General features: G+C 39.6%; 1 protein-coding gene and 1 pseudogene across 1 annotated transcript in view; both read right to left on the reverse strand.

The window, feature by feature from the left end:
* Positions 1-21,895, reverse strand: part of CTNND2 (catenin delta 2) — a 779,068-nt gene that overhangs the window by 486,977 nt on the left and 270,196 nt on the right. The gene's annotated exons all lie outside the window — the stretch shown is intronic.
* Positions 5,046-5,514, reverse strand: LOC137755837 (ubiquitin-ribosomal protein eS31 fusion protein-like; annotated as a pseudogene).

A 21,895-nucleotide genomic window follows, 5' to 3' on the forward strand; every position in this document is an offset into this window, starting at 1 on the left:
AGAGCTGTATCACATGGGAGTAGAGAAAATTCTGCTCATGCATTTAGTTGTACGTTTCTACATTTCAGTCCTAATACCTGGGAAGGCAGCCTTCAATATGTTCTGTTAATCAAAAATTTTATCATAAATTATTTTTGCCCAAAATATTATCCAGAGTACAGGTCTAGGAGCTATTTTGTACAGATAATCTCAAAATGTAAAATGTCCTAGAAGCAGAATTGCTATATATATCAGCTCCACCATGGAGAAGCAATATTAATTCACCACATTTTATTTGCACGACAATTGACATGTCATCATGTTAATTCATGTGACACCCTTTATAGTATTATCCACATTTTTAAGATCAAAAGAGGTGACATCATTTGTTCAAGGTCACAGAGCTAGTTGGTGGTGGCACCAGGACTTCTGACTCCACAGTTGACATTATTTCCACTTTATCTCCTTAAGAAACTGGAATACTCATCGATTCATCATTGGTAAAGAAGAGGTAATGTATCTTCAGCTCCTAAGGGTCATGCTTGATTACTCCCCAGATGTGGACTTTTTTGGTCACCTCTCAATTCATGCCAGGATATGCTTTCATAGCCTCCCTTAGAGCAGATTCTTGCCATCGTTTTGGGTGACTCCAAAACGCCAAAACACGGCCCTTCAGCTCCTTGCCTGTCTCCACTGCTGAGACATCTGCTTCCCACCAGTTGAGCCACCTCCTGGAATCCACTGTCACCTCTCTGACTGTAACCCCTTAGAAACTTAATCATGTTACCTGATGAGAGGCAAAACAGCACAGTGTTACTTTCATGGGCTCTGGAATCTGACCCCCGGACTTCAACCCTATTCCAGTTCTACAGTTTACTAGCGGGGCAAGTTTTAGTGTCATGGTCCTAAAAAAGTTGATAAGATTAAAAGGGTTAGTAATACATGTAAAGAGCCAAACAATCTGGCATTTAGTTAGTGCTGAATAAATAGCATCTTATTAAGCCCTTCAACATTTGACCCCCTCTTTCTCTCCAGCCTTCACTAATGTGTATACTGGGGGAAATCCCTGAGAATTGTGACTGCGAATCTGTGAAGGAATGGAAACCTGCTGGCTAACTTTCCATGAGAGAGTGGTTCCTAGACCGACATAGATGCATGGAAGACACAGGTGCATGGAAAGAAGCACAAATGATGGGGTTTACAGATACAGGGATGGGAGCAAAGTCCAGATTGGCTGTTGGATTCTGAGTAACATGAGAAAACTGGGAACACTGTGAGCCCAGGAAACATAGGCAGGGATGAGTCGGCCTAACGCACATTTTCACACAAGCCTGATGGCTGGGGAATTCCAGGTGAATGTGTGAATGTGAAATTCCCTTCAAGAAAACAGTATCTGAGCAGAACGGGTGAAAAGACTGGGAAGTGAATCAGAGAGCAAGCAAATCTCCCTCTCCAGTTCATTATTCCTCTGTCTGGGAGAAGGGGAACACAGTAATAGCTGTTCCCGGACGTGACCTCGTACCTTGGAGACTCCTAAGGCACATTCACATATTGAAGTTTCTTAGAACTCCTGTTGTAAACCAGTAAGCTTAACTGTGTTGCAGCCTGGTTCTCCTGTTCCTAACTTCTATTTATCCTATTTTCATCTTATCTGCACCCCAATCCAGGAGATCAGATGTGAGATTTTTACCGTGGAGAAAATAAAGGACAAGATACAAGACCATGTTAGAAAAAGATACCAGAGTACACAGTTCTAGGAAGTTCAGTTTTGCAGAGATGGTTTGGATTTAGTGATTCACGTGTATAAGAGAAAAACACTGGGTTCCTTGATTCCAAAAACTAGCTCTCCATGCAAATACTAGGGGATAACCCCCTGAACTCTGCCATCTCACTTTGTTCATCTATATAGTAGAGATTATAGTGCTGGTCTGACTCAAAGGAAAAAGAAAGAAGGTAAAAGTTAAATGAGACCATGCATGGAAAGTGCTTAGCAGAGGGCTTGACACAGATAAAGGAGATATTACAAGTTTTGCTTTTATTATTGTTATTTTACTCCTCGGTTTACAGAGTTCAAAAGCTTAAACTATTTAACAAGTATCATATGATATAGCTTATATGTGGAACCAAAAAAAAATGGTACAAATGAACTTATTTACAAAACAGAAATAGAGTCACAGATGCAGAAAACAAATTTATGGTCACCAAGGGGGAAGGGAGGGGGGATAAACTGGGAGATTGGGACTGACATATACACACTACTATAAATAAAATAGATAAGAACCTGCTGTATAGCACAAGGAACTCTACTCAATGCTCTGTAATGACCTATATGGGAAAAGAATCTAAAAAAGAGTGGATATATGTATATGTATAACGGATTCACTTTGCTGTACACCTGAAACTAACACAACATCGTAAATCAACTCTACTCCAATAAAAATTAACTTAAAAAAAGCTTAAACTATTTAGAGTACAACAACACTGTTAGTGATAAAAAGAACTCTGTCTTCCAAATATGAGGACCAGAATCCTAGATTTTCACTGAAATCTTATCTCTGGAAGCAGTCTTAACTTTGCCAATTTAGAAAAATAAGTAGTGTCGTAAATATGAAAACTGCGCCTTAAGTTCTTCTTGACAGTAGGCGATGGAAAGGTTTTGCTTTGTCTTATTAACTACAATAGATTGAAAAAGAATGATATTCATCTTTTTTGCACTTTTTAAAAGCCAAGAAGAAAAACAACAAATAAAGTGAGAGACTTAAACCTGCCCGACCTTCACGTACTTCGTCAGCACACACTGCGCTAACTGAGGTATCTGATCTCAGAATGGAAAATGTTTCCAGATAATTCTTTTATTCCTCCACCAGGCAAGGAAAGCACTTCTTCTCCACAGACCATGAATCCTCAAACGTGCAGAAAGATATTGAAAGATACTTTCATTTAAAACTTCAAAACAAATGACAATAACGATAAAACTATTCTAATATAATTTCTAACCCATGTGGAAGGAGTCATGTGTACACCTGCCAGAGTGTGTTTAGTCAGTATTGTATTTTTGCTTTATATTTTATGATTTTACATGTACATTTAGGTCAATATCATGTTGCAAGTACCTTCAGATGAAATCAGATTCTACATTCTTCTCCTCACCTCTCACAAACCTTGTGGTCTGTGTACTGACAAAGGGTATGACGGTTAATACCTGAAGCAATCTGATCAAATGATATTGCAATATTGCAAAGTTTACACTTTGAATTTTGATGAAGCTGAACCTTTCTCAAACAATAATATTTACCCATCATTTTGACAAGATCATCCAACTGGAATGGACACAGCTCTTATGCCCTTTTGACAAAAGATTTAATGGTCTTGCTTCCAGTACATTCTGCCCTCAGAAGTTCATTCTACAATAGTCAGCGGGTGCCTCCAACATAGGTGAGACTCTGGTATTCCTCACTAATAGCCTGCTAAAAGCTTCCCATCTCACTCAGCATAGGGCTGTCTCAGAAAACAATAATCTAAGAAGGAATAGAAAACGGATGACCTAAGGAAGAAATTCAGTGGAAAAATGCAGACAATAAATTGATGTCTAATATTTGTCATGTTTCCTTAATTGCCTAGTCAATTTCTTCTCTTTTTTTAAAAAATAAATTTATTTATTTATTTATTTTTGGCTGCATTGGGTCTTCATTGCCATGCGCAGGCTTTCTCTAGTTGAGGAGAGAGGGGGCTACTCTTCGTTGCGGTGCGCAGGCTTCTCATTGCGGTGGCTTCTCTTGTTGCAGAGCACGGGCTCTAGGTGCATGGGCTTCAGTAGCTGTGGCGCGCGGGCTCAGTAGTTGTGGCTCGCAGGCTCTAGAGCGCAGGCTCAGTAGTTGTGGCGCATGGGCTTAGTTGCTCTGTGGCATGTGGGATCTTCCCGGAACAGGAATTGAACTTGTGTCCCCTGCATTGGCAGGTGGATTCTTAACCACCATGCCACCAGGGAAGCCCTGCCCAGCCAATTTCTGAATTTAACTTACATCAGAAGAGCTTAGAAGTTGAGACACTAAATTTCACTCATATTTTCATATTGAGAAATGTGTGCATGAGAACCCGAAATGTACCTTTCTACTGTTTTCTACTATGCCATCCTCATTAATTGATTAATGTTCTACCCCCAAAAGTGGCCCTGCTGCATTTCTCTATCTGTTCCTAAATCTGGCCTCATTCCAGCCATGCTGGTCTCCTGTAAATACCTCAGGGCCTTTGCACTTGCTACTCCTAGTACTTTACCCTGGGACACAGCTTCCTCCCTCTCTTCTTCCTGTAGGGTTCTCTGCTCAAGCATCATTTCACCATAGCACCCTTCCCTTCACTCTTTTCCCCCTTGTTCTGCTTCATTGTTCTTTATGGTTCTTCAATTTTCTTTCTCCCCTCACTAGGTGTGAACTTCATGAAGGCAGAAACTTTGCTTGTTTTGTTTACTGCTGAATCTCAAGCCCTGGAAATTTGTGGAATAAAAGTGCCACTAAATAAAAATTCATTGGATCAACTGTGTGAATAAATAAGTGAAGCATTTTCAAATCTTATCTGCACATGGCCAAATATGCAAACAGAGTGCAGAAGGCACAACAGTCCCCATGTCAGGCCAAACCCAGTCCTTTTATAAGAACCTGAGACTAAATGTAAAAATAAACCCAAGGAGTGAGAAACAGGCCAGGTGGGAGTAGACCCACTAAGACTTAGAGTCAGAGATTGCTCACAAACCTCTCAGCTATCAGAACTAAGAATGTCTCTGCTAGTCCAGCTTCAAGAATTCTGTGATTGGCTTTTCTCAGGGGTGGATTAAGCCCAGAGACAAGGGGTCAAGATCAGTGTGGAGTCTATTCCCCTGCCCTTCAATGTGGATGACCTAACTCATCTAGAGCATGTTCTGGCGCCAATGAACTAGTATTATAAAATCCTTGAATTTCAAAGCTGGAATGGATTTTTGTGTAGTTGAGCCAACACGCCTCATAAATGAGTAAACAATAGAGTGACATTTTGTTTTCACTAATTCATGTCTTTTACTAACCAATATACAATTACTTGTCTTCTGGTTTGTTGAAACAATAGGTCAGACAACATTTGCCACAATGTCTGTCAAAGCGGCTGGCCATAAAAACTCCAGCACCACATTCATTTGAAGGGCACTCCCGACAAAGGCGACTGATTTTGCCATTCTCATCCACCTGATAGTATTTCAGGAGAGCCAGCTTAACCTTCTTTCTCTTATGCTTGTTCTTCTTGGGAGTGGTGTAAGACTTCTTCTTCCTTTTCTTAGCACCACCATGAAGTCTCAACACAAGATGAAGAGCGGACTCCTTTTGAACGTTGTAGTCAGACAAAATACGTCCATCTTCCAGTTTGCTTGCCTGCAAAGATCAGTCTTTGCTGGTCAGGAGGAATTCCTTTCTTGTCCTGGATCTTGGCCTTTACATTTTCTATTGCATCCGAGGGTTCGACCTCAAGAGTGATGGTCTTCCCCGTCAGGGTCTTCACGAAAATCTGCATATTGGCAGCGGTGCCACTGCAGATGGAGGATCCGAAAGCTAGAGTGACATTTTTAAAAATTCAAATGTTTGCACTCAAGGCTTGGGGAAACTATCTTCTGAGAAATAATTTTAGATTAGAAAGAAATAAGGACTGAGTCATTGCTTCTGAGAGATGCTATGTAGCATCCACAGAAATTCCTGGTGAAGCTTAAAAATTTACAGAAGAATAGAGTGATGTTACTATCAGTGTGCTACATTGTTATTTGATACCCAGGTATATTGAGTCCTGTGGTCTGGGCTGAACTAACAAAAGGTGACAGAGGAAAACAAGGGCAGGAGGTAACCAGGTGAGTGACCAGGCCATGGTGGTGTCTTTGTCCATTTGGGCCGCTCTAACAAAAATACCCCACAGAGTGTGGCTTATAAACAACAGAGATTTATTGCTCACAGCTCTGGAGGCTGGAAGTCTGCGATCAAGGTGCCAGCAAGGTTGGGTGAGGAACCTCCTCTGGTCAAAGACTTCTCATTGTGTCCTCATATGGCAGAAGGGATGAGGGAGCTCTCTGGGGTCTCTATTATAAGACACTAATCCCATTCCTGTGGGCCCCATCCTCATGACCTAAGTGGTTCCCAAAGGCTCCACCTCCTAATACCATCACATTCGGGGGTTAGGATTTCAACATATGAATTTTGGGGGGGACACATTCAGACCATAGTGGATGGTTTCAAGGTGTCCACAGAGGGTCACTGAAATTTGACCTTGCTGACAAATGAACGCCCCTCTCCTCATTATAATCCAAAGATATCTAAACACACTTCTGCAAGTTGTGGCCACTTGGACCAAACAGAGGGCATAATTCCTGGCTAAGAGCAAAGAGCTGAGGACTAGAGAGATCACAGTTCTAGTTTTAAAGTCTAGGCTATTCATGCCTCGTTTTTAATGATTTGTCAGGCAGAGGACTCAGGTAACCTGCCTCTCCCACTTCAGGCATGTCCTGGATCCCTGGCATTCAGTCTGGATTTGATCTATTACAAAGCACTGATATCTGCAAAACTTCTCTCAACCTGAGTCCTGGCCTTGGCCTCTTCTGGCTTCCCTGTTCTTCATTGCCCACTTCCTGGTGTGGCAGTGGACACTTCACCATTTGTGGCCATAGGCTTCAGTCTTAGGATATTACAAGTGCATTTATGGAAGAAATTCTTCAGAATGATAAGCTGGATACTGAAATAGGCTACAATGAGAAAAAATGTCAACATGAAAACTGAAGCAAAGGAATTCAAATAAAAAGTGAAGTTAGAAATATAAATGGGAAATAAATTCCATTACTGGGGTCTTGGAAAGTAACTGACTTTTATATTATGGAGTGTTTTGTTTAAATAATTACAGATTCAGCAAAGAAATGAGCTGCTACCATTCCAATCTATGTGTTTCTTAACTTTGGTTTACAGCAAATAAACCGCCACAGTGTAAAGAAGCAAGCAAAAGGACAACCAAATTAACTACCCAGAAACTGCCTCTGTCCCATGTGGACTCTGCATGGGTGCCCTTCCTTCTCTGTATTTGAATACTCCTCACTCCTCAGTCTTGATTAAGTGTGGACTATCCATCAATCTCAGTCCTACATTTAAAACTCATTAAAAATCTGTTTGCAATTCCTCAAAAAGATTAATCACACAAGTCCAACATGATAGCTTTGCCAATTAAAATGCTCCTGCTTTACCGTTTCATTTCAAGTGTATTGTAATTATATTATATTGCTTCTGGTCGAGTTAGAAAATTTATTCAAATAATAATCCTATTTTTGGTATATGGTACACTCTTAGCACTATTTCTCATGTTAATTATGCACAAAACTTGAAAATGTATTTATGTGTCTAAAGAAGTAAGATTGTCTGTCTATCTATCTATCTATCATCTATCTATCCATCTATCTATCCATCCATCCCTTAAACTGTGTGGTTATGTAAATATCCACAAATCCATAAGAAGGGCTAATTATTTACCCTTTGGGTGTCTTGGCTTTTTGTACAACCACTTTTCTATCTCTTACTTGTGTGTGTGTGATTTTTTGGGGGTGGGGGGCTCACCGTGCGCCATGCAGGATCTTAGTTCCCGGAACAGGGATCGAACCCATGCCCCCTGCAGTGGAAGCGCAGAGCCTTAACCACTGGATCACAGGGGAAGTCCCTCACTTGTGTTTTTAATAAGAAATTTACACCAGAGATCACATTCATTTGCCTGCTCAGGCTTATAAACAGATGCATAATGGGAATATGGTTCCCAGTTATGTGTTTTGAGAAATCACTTGTGCTTAGTCGATGCTATGAGTTAGAGAGAGAAGCAGTTCCTGGCATCATTCCCTATGTCCCAGCTTTTGACTTATCCTTCTCCAGGATTAAGTCAGAGCACAAACCCCTTGCTCTACCTGTCCTAGATACTCGAGAAAGCATATATGGATGTGTTTATAATATAAAAAAAAAAAAAAAAACTAATCTTAAGGATCCTTTTTTTCCTTTGTCATGCAAAAAAGCAAACACTGACTCAATTTCTTTTCTTTTCTTTTTGTTTTTTAATGAATTGGAAAGCACTGAGTGAAGGAGACAGATGTTCATGAACTCCAGGTCGAGCTAAGCTTTGGCAGCCAGAAAAGTGTTCCTTATAAATATGATTTTATTTGTAAATGAGAGAGACAGATTTCTGGTTTTCTTTTCCACTCTCAACTGATTAGTGTGGCAAGCTCTACAGAGATTGCCAAAATTAATTAGAACCAATTTTAATTAATTATTTCGAGTTAATTTTTGTTAACTAGAGGTGATCCAGAACTAAGATTTACTTTTGAGATGATATCTAGGTAAATGATTCTAAAACTAAATTGTAAATATGTTGGATTTTTCATTCATTCATCAGATATTTACTGATACCCTACAATGTGCCTACGCCTCTTTAAGGCACTGGGAAATTTGGTAGTTAACCAAACAGACAAAAATTCCTTCATTTGTAGTTGAGAGAGAAAGATAATAAAGTAAATAAGTAAATAAATATAGAGTATGTTAGAAGGCAATATAAAGGAAACAGGGATACGTAGTGTCAAGGGTTCAGCTCTAAATATCGTGGGGTCTTCACTGAGTGGATGTTGAGAGGGAGCAGGCAGGTGATGAGATGTCAGGAGAGCCCCAGGTGAGGGAGGAGCCTCTTCAATGTCTCTGAGGGGAGAGAGCACCCCAAGGACAGTGGCCTACAGCCCAGAAAGGGGCTGAGCATCAAAAGACGAGCTCAGTGGAGCGACAGGGCTCCAGCAAGAAGGAGAATGGTCCGTCACTGTAGGAACTTTGATGTTTACTCTGAGTATCTGAAAGGCGGTAGGAAGTATTTGAACTAGGAAGTGAACTGACCTAATTTATGCTTTTAAAGATCATGCTGACTCTGGTGTAGAGAACAGACTGTTGGGGAACTGAAGCTGGGAGGCTGGTAATGGGGTAAAGGTAACAATTTAGGTTCAATGGGCCAGTGGACCAGGCAGGTAAGGAGGTGGTGAGAGGTGGTTGATCCTGGCTAGATCATGAAAGTAAGGTGGCAGGATTGGTTATTGGTTAGAATATGGGATTTAAGAGATAAAAAGAGCCAAGATTGACTCATATGCTTTATTAACTAAAATTATAGGAATAGTCAATCATGGGTTTCATGTAGGTGTTCATTCATTGTGACCATATTTACTATGAATTCCTAACAACATGAAAGAAGGAAATCTTTCTAAGCTACCTTGAGTACAGGTAGGGATCCCAAAATGATTTCTCCCTTTATGCTTTGCTTTCCCTCATTGAAAAGATATTTCTTTCTTCTCCCCCGCCAAATATTTTCTTTAGACTTCATAAACATCTTAACGTTTTTTTGTCTTTCAGAGCACACATTTTTCTTAAATAATTATGTTAAAAATTACTAAATATATCTTATATTTTCACATAGTTACTGCTCACATTGTTATTAATCTGCATACCTTTTCCCATTAAACTGTAAAATACTTTTTTAGAAAACTCTTTCACTATGTGTACTCAAAGTTTTTCTTGAACTAGTAGAAGATACCCCAAACTAGACTGTTCTTTTTTTTGCATGCTCTTCCAGTCCGTCTTGTTACTTTCACAAAGTGAATACAATTCATGGGTTGCTCTCAATTATTGTAGATGGATATGCATGTTTCAGCAAATGGTAAAAAATCTGAAACATAATAAGTGTAGCAGCTGTGCACCTGGGCATTTTCACATGATCTCTGTCCCAATTTTGAAATGCAAGGATTAAGCAAACAAAAGTGAGACAGTTTTCCTGTCACCTTTATTTTGCCAAACTGACTCAAATGAAGATGACTTTTGACTGTATGATTCCCGATCTGTAATTATTTCAGGAGCAACTCCTGAAAAATTCAGAGCTATCACACAACATCTGTTTCTCCCTCCAAAATCGTTCAGACCCTGAAAATATTAAAACCGATTAAGGTGATTTAAATAAATTTAGCAGGGTGGCCCAGTTTAGCCTCTCAGAAAATACTGGAGAAAAGATGACCAAATCCATCTGGAGTTTGTTGATATTTCTTGGAGTTTCATTATAAGAATGTGGGTACTGCTACAGCATACGGGGACTAACTCACACAGAATGTGGTCGAAGACAGTAGTCAACTTCAATCCACAGGTACAGATGGCCATTTTTGAGTAACCTTCCCTAACAGCAGACTTTATGGAAACAGTTTGGGAGTACAACTAAAAATAAACTTCATGGGACTTTTATTTCCTAATTTAAAAAGATAAAACAATTTTTAAAAAGAGACTGTTCTGTCCTACAGCCATTCACCTGGAAGGTAGCTCATTTGGAAGAGCTACTGATTATCATTGAGTTCTAGACCTTTTATCAGTGTATCCTATATCCTGACACTCATCCGTCAGTTTACTCATGAGTTCTTTTGGATCCACTGTCTTTGAAAAAAATTGAAGAAATTATGGCAAAATGGACTAGCCAATGTCTTCCAAACTCTACAATCAAATCAACACTAGACTATGATGCATCACATTTAGAGGAAAGTTTACAGACTCAAGTGTAAAAATTACTATGAACAATAAGAAAATTTTATCTCCTTTCTCTTCCTTTTCCAATGTGTTCAAAATTACCAGCTACCACCTTGCATTCTAATTTGAAGCATTTAAAAAAAAATCATGCCTCTAATAACGACAGTCAAAAAATTGCTTGCTAAAGAGCATACTTATTCCCAGACTCCTGAGATACTGACAAGATGACAGCATTTCCAAGGCCCCTGTTCGTCATTGTTCTGTAAGACTGTCAGTATGAAAGTGACTGATGCCTTCTCATCCACTTGCTTTCCCCCCCCATCAACCAACCAATTCTTTGTGACAGGCTCATTTTCGGGGCAAACAATGTTCTATGTGTTGGTCAGGTTTCCACACACGCCATGTACAGAAGCAGAAATGTTACACGGGTAGAATTAACAAGGAAAAATAACGGTGTTATGGCCATCTTTCCAGGGTCCAGGGATCCCGAGTGTGGTCAAGAAGAAGGGGCTGGACACAGCAAAGACATAGAGCCCACAATAGGACCCAGATGCCCAGGCCCAAGGGTGGTATTACTCACAAGGGTACTCACTGGAGCCATCCAAAGAGCACAGGCATAAGCTAATCCACAAGGCTGGTACCCACGTCATTGCCTGCCGTTGGTCTGAACCATGGGCCACACGTGCAGGAGGTGTCACTGGAACCAGCACAGGCTGTGGGTTCCATCAGAGGGTGAGGAGAGCCAGGCTCTCCAGACTCACCTGTCCCCACCCCAGACACTACAGGCCACCTAGACCATGTGATTGCTTCCCTCTTTTCTCCCCACCTTCCTCTTCCTGTGTGCTTTCCACTTGTCCTGGCTTTATTTCAAATGGACCAACCCTGAGAAGCCCCTCTCTCCTCTTCCCTCATTGGGACAAGTCTTACTACATGTCCAAGGCTGAGGAGAGTCCTGACAGCTGAGGCCTCTGGGGTGAGTGGCTATTGTGTCAGTTCCTGTTCTCTAAGTTGGGCTGGTGCCCGACGCTACCCAGAACATTCCTGAAGGTAAATAACTTGTAATAGGTTCTGGCCTTTGAAATATAATTTGGTTTGTTTTCTCTGTGTGTGTAGGTATGTCAAAAAATAACTAAGTAAACAAATAAGTACATTTTAATTCGATTTTTTAAAAAGGTGATTGGGTTCCTAGGAGTATCTTTGTACTTATAGAAATTTTAAAGTTATTTAAGCAGCAGTTATTGGGGATTTAGTTCCAGTGAATTATGACCAATTAGTTGTCTTGTACAACTAACATTCCATGTTTTTAGATATACAGAATTATTTAAAACGTTGAGTAAGTCTTTAAGCATCTAACACATATACAATATTTTTAGAGGGCATAAAGATGAATAAGAAAAACTTCCTATTTTTAAATTTAGTTAATAAAAAGAATAGGATTAAAAGTACATGTTAGCGTTTAGTGATACTGTGCTATTCTTTCTCTTTTAACTAAAGTATTTGCTTTTTCTTCTTTTATTAATTCAAATTAGAGTTAAAAATGTCTCAGTGTAAAATGCCAAGCTGGAATCATTAATCTACACTAAGAAATGGCAAAAGCAGCAGGGAGAATGAAACTCAAGGCTCAATTAACAATAAAACTGCACTGTTGTGATATTTCCAGGGTGCCAGGTAACCTGGGATCAAGGTGATCCCCAGCCCGTGGAAGAGGGAATCACAGCAACCTAATAGGTTATATGATCCTTTGGAATGAGAGTTTAAGTATCAGCCAGGTCTTCCGGCCACTGGAGGTGAAGGGGAAAGGGTAAAATAATTTTATCATTGTGTGATCATGAAATAGAAAGTCATTAAGATAAACAGTAAATACACTTATGACATTCTTGTTGTAAAGAAAAGGGGGGCGGATTATGAAGTACTTTTCAATCAAAGCAAACTCACTCAGGATAAAAATTGGGGGAGAATGAAGCCATCTCAGTGGTTCCATGGTGTAAACCACAGAAGAGGTGATCTGTCAAAAGAACAGCAAGATTTCAGATCACTCTCCAGACACAGTATGCACGGTGTTTATCTGGAAATGGCCAAGGGGCATAGGGACAATCCTTGAGTCAGTCAAACATGCCCGGGTGGCTTTACTTATAGTGACTATACCTGTTCATTTCTAGAAATTCTATTTGGGCCTTTTAAAAATTTTATAGTCTCTTATTTTATGATTTCTTTCAGCTTGCTCTAGTCACTCAAATTCCTGGACCCCCAATCGTTCAGTTTGCTGAAACTGCTGACTCCTTCCTGGTGACTCATTTGTCTTGTCCTTGACATTTTTGAACTCTGAGCTTATCATCAGTGGGGTTTCTCTTCTTTCTTAAGGGGTTCTTGCATGATCCACTGTGTGGAAAGGCTTTGCAGAAAAGTGTTATGTTCACCTAATGCTGGGATCCTCAGGGTTTCTAGACAAGTCTTCAGTTTATTCTTTTCAGCTCAAGTTTCTGTACAACAGACAAGCTGTAAGTTCAGACCCTGCCCTCAAACACGTCTGGTTTCTCAAAGGAGACAAATTTCCCCACTTAAGCACCAGAGAGGGCAAGCTTCCCTGGTGATCCCAAATCAGTGATGAGGAGTTTTGAGCTCTTTCCACAGGTGGGGCTGCCCTTTCAGTCCCCCAGGCATCGTGCAGAGACCCTGTTCCAGCTCCCTTCTCATCCAGCTTAAAATCATGTCCTTCTTTCTTGGTGGATATCTAAGTCCGCTTGGGCTGCTACAACAAAGTACCATATATTGGGTGGCGGCTTATAAACCACAGAAGTTCATTTCTCACAGTTCTGGAGGCTGGAAGTCTGAATCAGGGTGCCAGCAGGGCTGGACTCTGGTGAGGGCCCTCTTGCTGGCAGACGGCCACCTTCCTGCTGTGTCCTCACATAGCAGAAGGGATGAGGAAGCTCTCTGGGGCCTCTCTTATAAGGGCACTAATCCTATTCTTGAGGGCTCCACCTTCATGATGATTCAATTCCCAAAGGCCCCACCTCCAAATAGCATCACATTGGGGATTAGGTCCCAACACATGAAGTTGCAGCTTGGGTGGGACGACACAAAAATATTCAGTTTATGGTAGTGAGCCTTTAGCATCTGGTCCTCTTTCCTCTTGGATTATATCTGGATCGTAAAGCCTTGAGTTTAAGCTCCATCAGCTTCGATTTCTCCATTTCTGGTACCTGGAGATTTCCCATTCTTTCCTTGGAGATAAGCTGTGTATTATATTATTTGGTCTTATTTTATTGATGATTTCTAAGAGTACACAGGAAGAAAGCCAGCCAACATCAGCTGGGTCAGCCATGCTGTTGGAAGTCGGATAAATCGATACTGAAGTAAGCACACTGAACCCAGGACCCTCTTAATTCAAATTCAGTACAGAAAGATGTAAAGCTGCTGCATTTATTGGAGCAACAGGGCACTGAAACCTGGATCCATCTTCAGAGAAGTCAGTCAGTCAACTGACACGGCTCCTTACAAACAGAAATTGTCATGTCACAGTGGCTGACAAAAGACAGCCTTCTAAGTATTGTCTGCTTAAGACCAGAAACCCCACAGGCACACATTTCAGGCCAGTTGCTTGGAAAATTCTCCACCTCTGTGAATTTCCATTCAGGACTTTCTCATCAGATTTTTCTTAGTGTTTTAAATACTTAATTAGACCATTTTCCTTTCTTTTGTAAACTTTTTCAGCATTCCACTTTCACCTTGAAAACCACCATGGTAGACCATCCCCTCCTTTTACCACCTCACCCCATTAAGTGCTATTAACTCCAATGCTTTGTAGTCTTACGTCCTGTGTCCTATTCATTCTCACCGCTAGCCTGGTCTCCTCTGGCTTTTTTAAGTCCCTGACCTGTTCCTTCGGCCATGAGCCTTCACAGGGTTCCTGAAATTTATATTTTTTAATTCAATCCTTCAGAGGCTCCCAAAGATAATCAAAATATCTTCCAAATTGCTTAGTACAGCATATAATAATTCTATGTTATCCCATTCTGCCCTTGCCTCCACTTACTTATTAGACTATACTTTTTAGAATAGTTTTAGAAAAATTGAGAAAATAGTACAGAGAGTTCCCATATACCCCACATCCAATTTTCCCCCTATTATTAACACCTAATATTAGTATGACATATTTATCACAATTATTAAACCTATATTGGTACATTATCATTAACTAAAGTCCATAGTTTCTTCAATTTCCTTTTCAGTTTTTTTCTAATGTCCTTTTTCTGTCCCAGGAACCCATCCACCAGGATCCCACATTGCCTTTGGTCATCATGTCTCCTCAGACTCTTCTTGGCTGAGACAGTGTCTCAGACTTTTCTTGTTTTTGATGATTTGGACAGTTTTGATGAATGCTGGTCTGGTGTTTTGTAGAATGTCCAGTATTGGGATTTATCTTTCTATTTTCTCATGATAAGACTGAGATTGTAGGTTTTGGGGAGGAAGACCCCAGAAGGGAAGGGAGCACTTCATCACATCAGAACAAGGGTGCACACCATCCACGTGACTTATCCCTGTTGATGTGGATCTTCATGACTTGGCTAAGGTAGTGTTTATTTGTCAGGTTTCTCCCCTTCTTTTCAGGACTCCTTGGTGCATCCACTCGTCACTTGCATCTTGGTCACACGTTAGTTCACGGCACACACTTAAGAAGGCTTTTTGTGAGGTCCCTCTTTTGTTCAATTTTATTTTATTATTTTCTCCTTCATCCTCTATCCCTATACCCATCCATGCCATGCCTACCCCAATATATCCTCTTAACATATTAAATGTATAACCGTCCTATTTATCTTCTCTATCCTTATTAGATGAAAGGTGGTATTTCTGCATGCATAATGTTAAAAACACATACATGTTATAATAACTTTTTAAAGAAACTTTCTTCAAACAACGTTAGGTTTGGGCAACCATCCAGTTCATTACTTCCGACTGCTGCCTAATGGCTCTTTGGGTTTATTAACTGTATCTTCTTTTATCGATGACTCAAATGATGGAGACTAGAATACTTCCAGCTTCTGTGTCCACACCAAATGCTTGAGTTAATTCCTGGGATGGTCTCCTTATGGTCCTGTGGGAGAATTTCCCCCTCGTATTTACCCAGGGGTAGAAACACTGGGTCCTGGGGCTTTTTGCAATCCAGCTCCAAAGTGCCTGCACCTGTTTACGTGGGCTGTGAGTGCCTCTTTGCCCACATCCTCCCCAGGATTTAATTTTATTTGACTTTGCAGCATTCTCCACATTGATGGGTATAAAGCAGTCTATCCTTATTGTTTTCATTTGTATTTTTGATTATTAGTGTATCAGTCAGGGTTCTCTCACCCCACATGGCCAGTCAGGTTGACACAGAGAATTAACCATCACAATTAGTAAGGTCTAACTTATTTTTACAAGTCTTACAATTTGTTTGCCTCCTATGAATTGCCTAATCATATCCTTTGTCCATTTTCTCTTTTTTTTTTGTATTGTGTGATTTTGCCCTTCTAGTGGATGTACTAAACTTTCTTGCATACTCTGGATATGAATCTTTCATCAGTTTTACCTGCTGCAATTGCCTTGTCCCAGCTTTCACCTACGTTTATGATGTCCTTACTCAAAGCAGTAATCTTTTATTTTGCTGTAGTCAAATACCTCAAACTCTCAACTTATGGTTTGGCCTTTGTGTATCTTGTTTAAGAAATATTTTTCTCATGGTTGTCGATATACTATTCTAGATTATGAATTTATATGATTTGATATTGAGATAAAACTAATTTTTCTCCATGTAGTGAGCCAATTTTCAACATCAGGCACTGAACATCATCTTTATCCTGTGACTTATGATGCCAAGATCACCAAATACAAGGTTCCCTTAAGTACCCAGCTCTGGTATTGGATTCTAGTTTGCTGGGTTATTATTAACTCATAACTATTCATCATACTCAATGCCGGTCCTAATAAAAAAACCATAATTATATAAGTTATAGCTAAATGGGCTTATGTTTTTCTCTTATCTCTACACATCCATACTTTACTTGTCTTTCAAAATCCAACCTCTCTGTGGATTCTTCTTAAATACCCCTTTTAATTTAGTTGTTTAATTCACTGCATGTCCAAGCACCCTATCTCCCCCGCTAACGTTAAACCCCAAAGAGGTAGTAAAACCTCTAAATCTTTGCCAGTTACCAGCTGCATGACCACTGGCCAGTTTCGTAGGCCATCAGAGCTACGGTTTCCTCTTCTTATGGGGCAAAATAAAACAACAGTATTAATGAACATTTATTGCATGTCCTACTGCATAGTTCTAGGAAGTAGCAAAGATTATTACTGCCATTTTGTAGACAAAAATGTGAAGCTTGTCCAAACTTGCACAGCTAATAAGTAACTGCTAGAGTAGGGATTTGAACCCAGGATGTCTAAAGATAAAAATCTGTGTTCCTACTTTTACGCTATATCCCCTTATTTGGACCATAGGGAGAGAGGTCTACTTCAATGATCAGTGATTATTATTTACCTAACTCCTGAACTATGGAATAGAGCAGAACCTCCCACAACCTCAGCTTGCTCCAGTGGCTTTATGACAGTTAACACAGAAGGAACGTTCCTCATGGGAAATAGAAAATTCACCGTCTTTATCTGAACAAAACCATAAAAATAACAATGGTTTCAAGGTACTGAGGGTTAATATTTTTGCTAAGCACTTGGATTCTATAACTCATTTAATGCTTATATTGTTCTAACATGGTAGATACTTATATCCCCAATAACTGAGATTTTGCTAAGTCAAGAAACTTCACCAAATTACACAACTAGTATGGGCAGAGCTGGACTTCAACCTAGATTTCCCAGTCTCCAAATCTTTCTATTTTAACTATTTGGTACAAAGTTTATCATTTTAATGCATTTTCTAGCTATTAATTGTTTTCTATTTTCTTTTTATACGATCTTATAACATATTTTGTAGTATAAAAAATGAAATTAGACACATTTGAACCCTCTTCTACTGAAATAAAGTTTCTTCCATTTTTTTTTTTCTTTAACAAGGAGAAACAAGGACTGATTATACTCAGAATTTATTGTTTCCTACTGTCTTTAAAGCACAGTTAGTGATGTCATCAACGTCTGTAAATAAATTCCAGGAAGAGAATATTGCTTTTGATAAAGGTATGTACTGACAGTAAATGCTAAACAAATCGGGGACATATGCTACTAATCAGCGTGTCCCTCTCTACCTGACAGACACATATTGACGATGACTTTTAAAAGCTCAGACAGTTCATTCCGTAAAGGCCAAAAATGGGTTCATTAAGTATCATGCCAAAATCATTCTGAGAAAAATTGATATGGGAACTCCCTGTCATTGTAAAGACTTAATTTCCAGGTAGGAGTTACTCATGACAAAGAGAATAAATATAACTGTTAAGAAGAACAGGAATTAGGTTTAATAAAGCCACAGGGTACTGGAATTTGGTACTATTTAACTATTAAAATTGTTAAGGTGAATAAATCTATGTCTGGGCTATAATACGGGCTGGCAAAATGACTTGTCCTTCCTGCTACCATATGAAAAACAACTCAGCCTTTATTTTCAGGAGCAAACATTTGAATATCCAAAGACATCCCCCAAACCTGTTTAATTTCCTGCCTTTAAAATTAAATGCTGAAGAATGAAAGGTACGATTGTGTGAGGCTCTCATCTGATATGAGTACTTACTTCATCCTGGTTTTTTTTATGGTGGATTTTCATTTGAGTCCTATGACTGTTGGAAAACATTGAACTTAACAGAACTCTTACTAATGTGTTGATTCTCACTTTACAGCTTATGGGATAACCAGCAATAACTTTCAGCAGAATTCTCTCATGCTTTGCCATAGCTTTGCATAAAATGCTTGGCACCAGTACCATCCTTTGTTGCATAATTGAAGATAAATTTCACCCCTTATTATCCTTTTCCTAAGTTGTTTTGCTTCACCCATTGATTTTTTCCAGATAAACTTTAGATTAATTTTTATTTCCTATATTTTGCCTCATCCTTAATGAATTGTTTTTTTTTACCTGGAACTGTATTCAATCTATAAGTGTGTTGGGGAAGAACTTACATCTTTTCAATGTGCAGTTTTTACACAAAGTCTCTCAATAGATAACACTTTTATCACTTCTATAAGTTTCTGCATTTAGACTTCAAGCAGTTTTGGTTGAAATAACTTCCAAGAATGTTATAGTTCTGCAGCCACTGAATTTGAGATCTTATACTGTTAAGTTTTCTAACAGGTTCTTACAGATATTTAGGGCTGCTATTGATTTTTTTATTATAGCATATTTTCTAATTTGGATAGATGCACAGTATGAAAGTGTTAGACTGACCAGCAGTTATGTGACATCAAGTTTGGTACAAAGAGTGAAATGGATAAAACTGAAATGTTTCCTAGTCTCATCTAAGATGAGAGACCTTTACTGATTAAATTTTAGCAGTGTCACCCATACTCAAAATTTAGTGGCAGGTCAAAGTCTTCAGCAGAAAATTCAAAATGGATTGCCAGACCTCAAGAGCTAAAGTAATGGGATTCATTTTATAGCCAGAGCCTTTGAGTACAGGACTAAGGAGAATAGATGACAATTACATTCTCAAAGATTTTATGGCACACAACAGAGGCATGCCAATAGCATGAGAGGGGGAGGAGAGAAAATGCAAAATCAATAAGAAGCAACTGTGACTTGTAGCATCTCCTAGTCCACTCTGGGCATTGAATGTCCACATAGTTTATTGTAAGTAATAAGCTTTCTCTAGACCAAGTAATAAAGACTTAAGCAATACCTGGCATCCCAAGGGCATCCATTCAATGGAGAAGGGGATATTGAGTTCTGGATGGGGCAGCATTCACAGTGGCTTCCAGAGCAAAGGAGGGAGCCCAAGCAGGTTTATTCTCACTGATGCTGAGAAGAATTCACTGGTACAGTCAACAACAAGAGAGGGAATGGTTCCATCACCTCTCCCAGGGAAGATGTTCATATCAGGCGAGAGTTAAAAACCTCTCCTGGTGCACCAGGAAGAGGATACAGCAGGTATGCACACAGTCAAAACGCTGTAAGAAGACCAACTACTGAATCAGGAACTGAGGAGGAAGTTAGCAAGGACAATTATGAATAGCAGGACAAAGTCTGAGGTCAGGGTATCTAAGAAGAGTCTCTGTAGGACACACAGCTATTCCAATGGGTATGCTGGGTATAACCCTCAGGGTGCAAAGGAGCTGCACCCATCCTAGTGAAACTGCAGTGACAACTGTGAACATATCCCTTACCCCTCTTATAATTTTAAGCTCCTGCATGAGCATGTGACCAAGTCTGGCTAGAATTAAAGGGCCCTTTCTTCCTTGGTAAGCAGCAAACAAAAGAACCTTAAGAAAAGCATCGATGCTGTTTGGAGCCAAGGGCACAGAAACAAGAGAGATATCTGTATATGATCATTTGGTTTCTACTGAGATTTGTCTAGAGAAAAACCAAACCTTTGTAACTGCAGATTTTTGCATTCTGGCCATGTGAAATTGGAAGAAAAAAAAAAAAATCAAGCATGGTTTGTATGGTTAAGACTTTGATTAATTATTTATTTAGATACTTATTATATATTTAACGATTAAATTCATTATTAGCCCCTACTCTATGCATTGGGCAAGATACTGTGTTCTCCACCCCCCTCCTCTAAATAAGCAAGACTTATCAAAGATCTTCCAATCTATCCAGCGGGAACATAAATTTGTAATACAAAAAAATATTTTTATAACAGTGAGAATCAAGTTTCAAAAATGGTATCAGGAGAGCCCAGGAGAAAGAGAAAAAAATAGTTGCTCTACTTTCCCTCCCTCTCCAATGGTATTAGGTAGTAGACCCAAAGGAGGTAATTAGGATTAGATGAAGTCATGAGGGTGGAGCCCTCATGAATGGGATTAGTGCCCTTATAAGAGTCAAAAGACCATTTGTTTTCTCTCTCTGCTCTCTGCCATGTGTTGGAAGTTTGTAACCCTGAAGAAGAATCCAGCAGAGTCAGACCATGCTGGCACCCTGATCTTGGACTTCCAGCCTCTAAAGATGTGAGCAGTAAATCTATGTTGTTTATAAGCCACCCAGGCTATGGTACTTCTGTTACAGCAGCCCAAACAGACTAAGACAAAACTTAATCAAGAAGTGAGAATCAAAAAACTACTTTGGAGAAAGTAGTATTTGACCTTGGCCTTGGGCACTGGGTAGCTTTCAAAAGACAGAGGTGGGGACTAGAGATTTTCTTGGTGGAAAATCAGAGAGAGGGCACCAAGACAAAAGGGGCCTGGCACGTGTCTACTCCAAAGTCATGGCTTGGCTTGGAACATCATTGTGAATATTGGATGGGAAAGTTTTGTTTTTCTTATGAAGTATCTTTGAAGACCAGGATAACTGTAATTTCTCAGTCTTGATGTCATTATATATGTTCAAACCGAGCCCCTTAGATGAGTCCCATTAGTTCAGCAAGTTCCCTATGGTTGCTTCCCAGCTCTTGTTACTATATTACAAAGTATCTTACATGGTACCCTTGAAGTGTCCTCAGCACTTTTATTGTCTGCCTCTCACTGGCTCTGTGTGCTTCTGGGGCATCTCCTTGTCAGCCATTTACATTTGCCCAGCAAAGTTGAGGTGTGATTATTAAAGCTGTGCTGCTTCCACAGGGATAATTTTCTGAACCACCAATCAGACTTCTATGGAAAGACTTTAAGGTAGAAGTTATAAATTAAGCAAGTCTCACATTCACACTGCAAACAAGGCAATGTGGCGCATGAGGTATATTTCACATACACAGCCTGTGTGAGCTACACTGGATATTGGCAGAAAGTGAGAGAATATAGAATTGATGAAAGGTTTTTGTCTTTGTTTTTTTGGTTTGTTTTTTGTCCAGTAAGACCAAGGGGTTAAATGTCTTACGAAGCTTACTTGAGAAGCCAAACTGCGAGAAATTAAATTTAGGATTCCAGATACACAAGGAGCAGTGGATGACTAATTCCTACTGCCTTCCCTCCACCCTAGAACCTAAAAGTGAACAACTAATGGCATAAAAATTTCCAATACACCATTCTGAATCAGTTTGGGTCCAATAGCATTTATTATACGCCTAATTTGAGTGTGCAAAACACTTGGTTAGACTCTTCCTCTCAAGGAATTTAGGGGAGACACACATGTAAAGAGTGAATTCTAATCAGGGCAGAAGGAATGCCTAAACATTGATATGTTAAGCTTTCCCAATGCTATCAAGTTAAAGTAAGAACCTGGATATTGTAATACATTGCAGAGTCAACTGATAAGGGAAAGCAAAAGCTGAAAC

This window comes from Eschrichtius robustus, chromosome 2, assembly GCF_028021215.1.
Source record: "Eschrichtius robustus isolate mEscRob2 chromosome 2, mEscRob2.pri, whole genome shotgun sequence".
NCBI lineage: Eukaryota > Metazoa > Chordata > Mammalia > Artiodactyla > Eschrichtiidae > Eschrichtius > Eschrichtius robustus.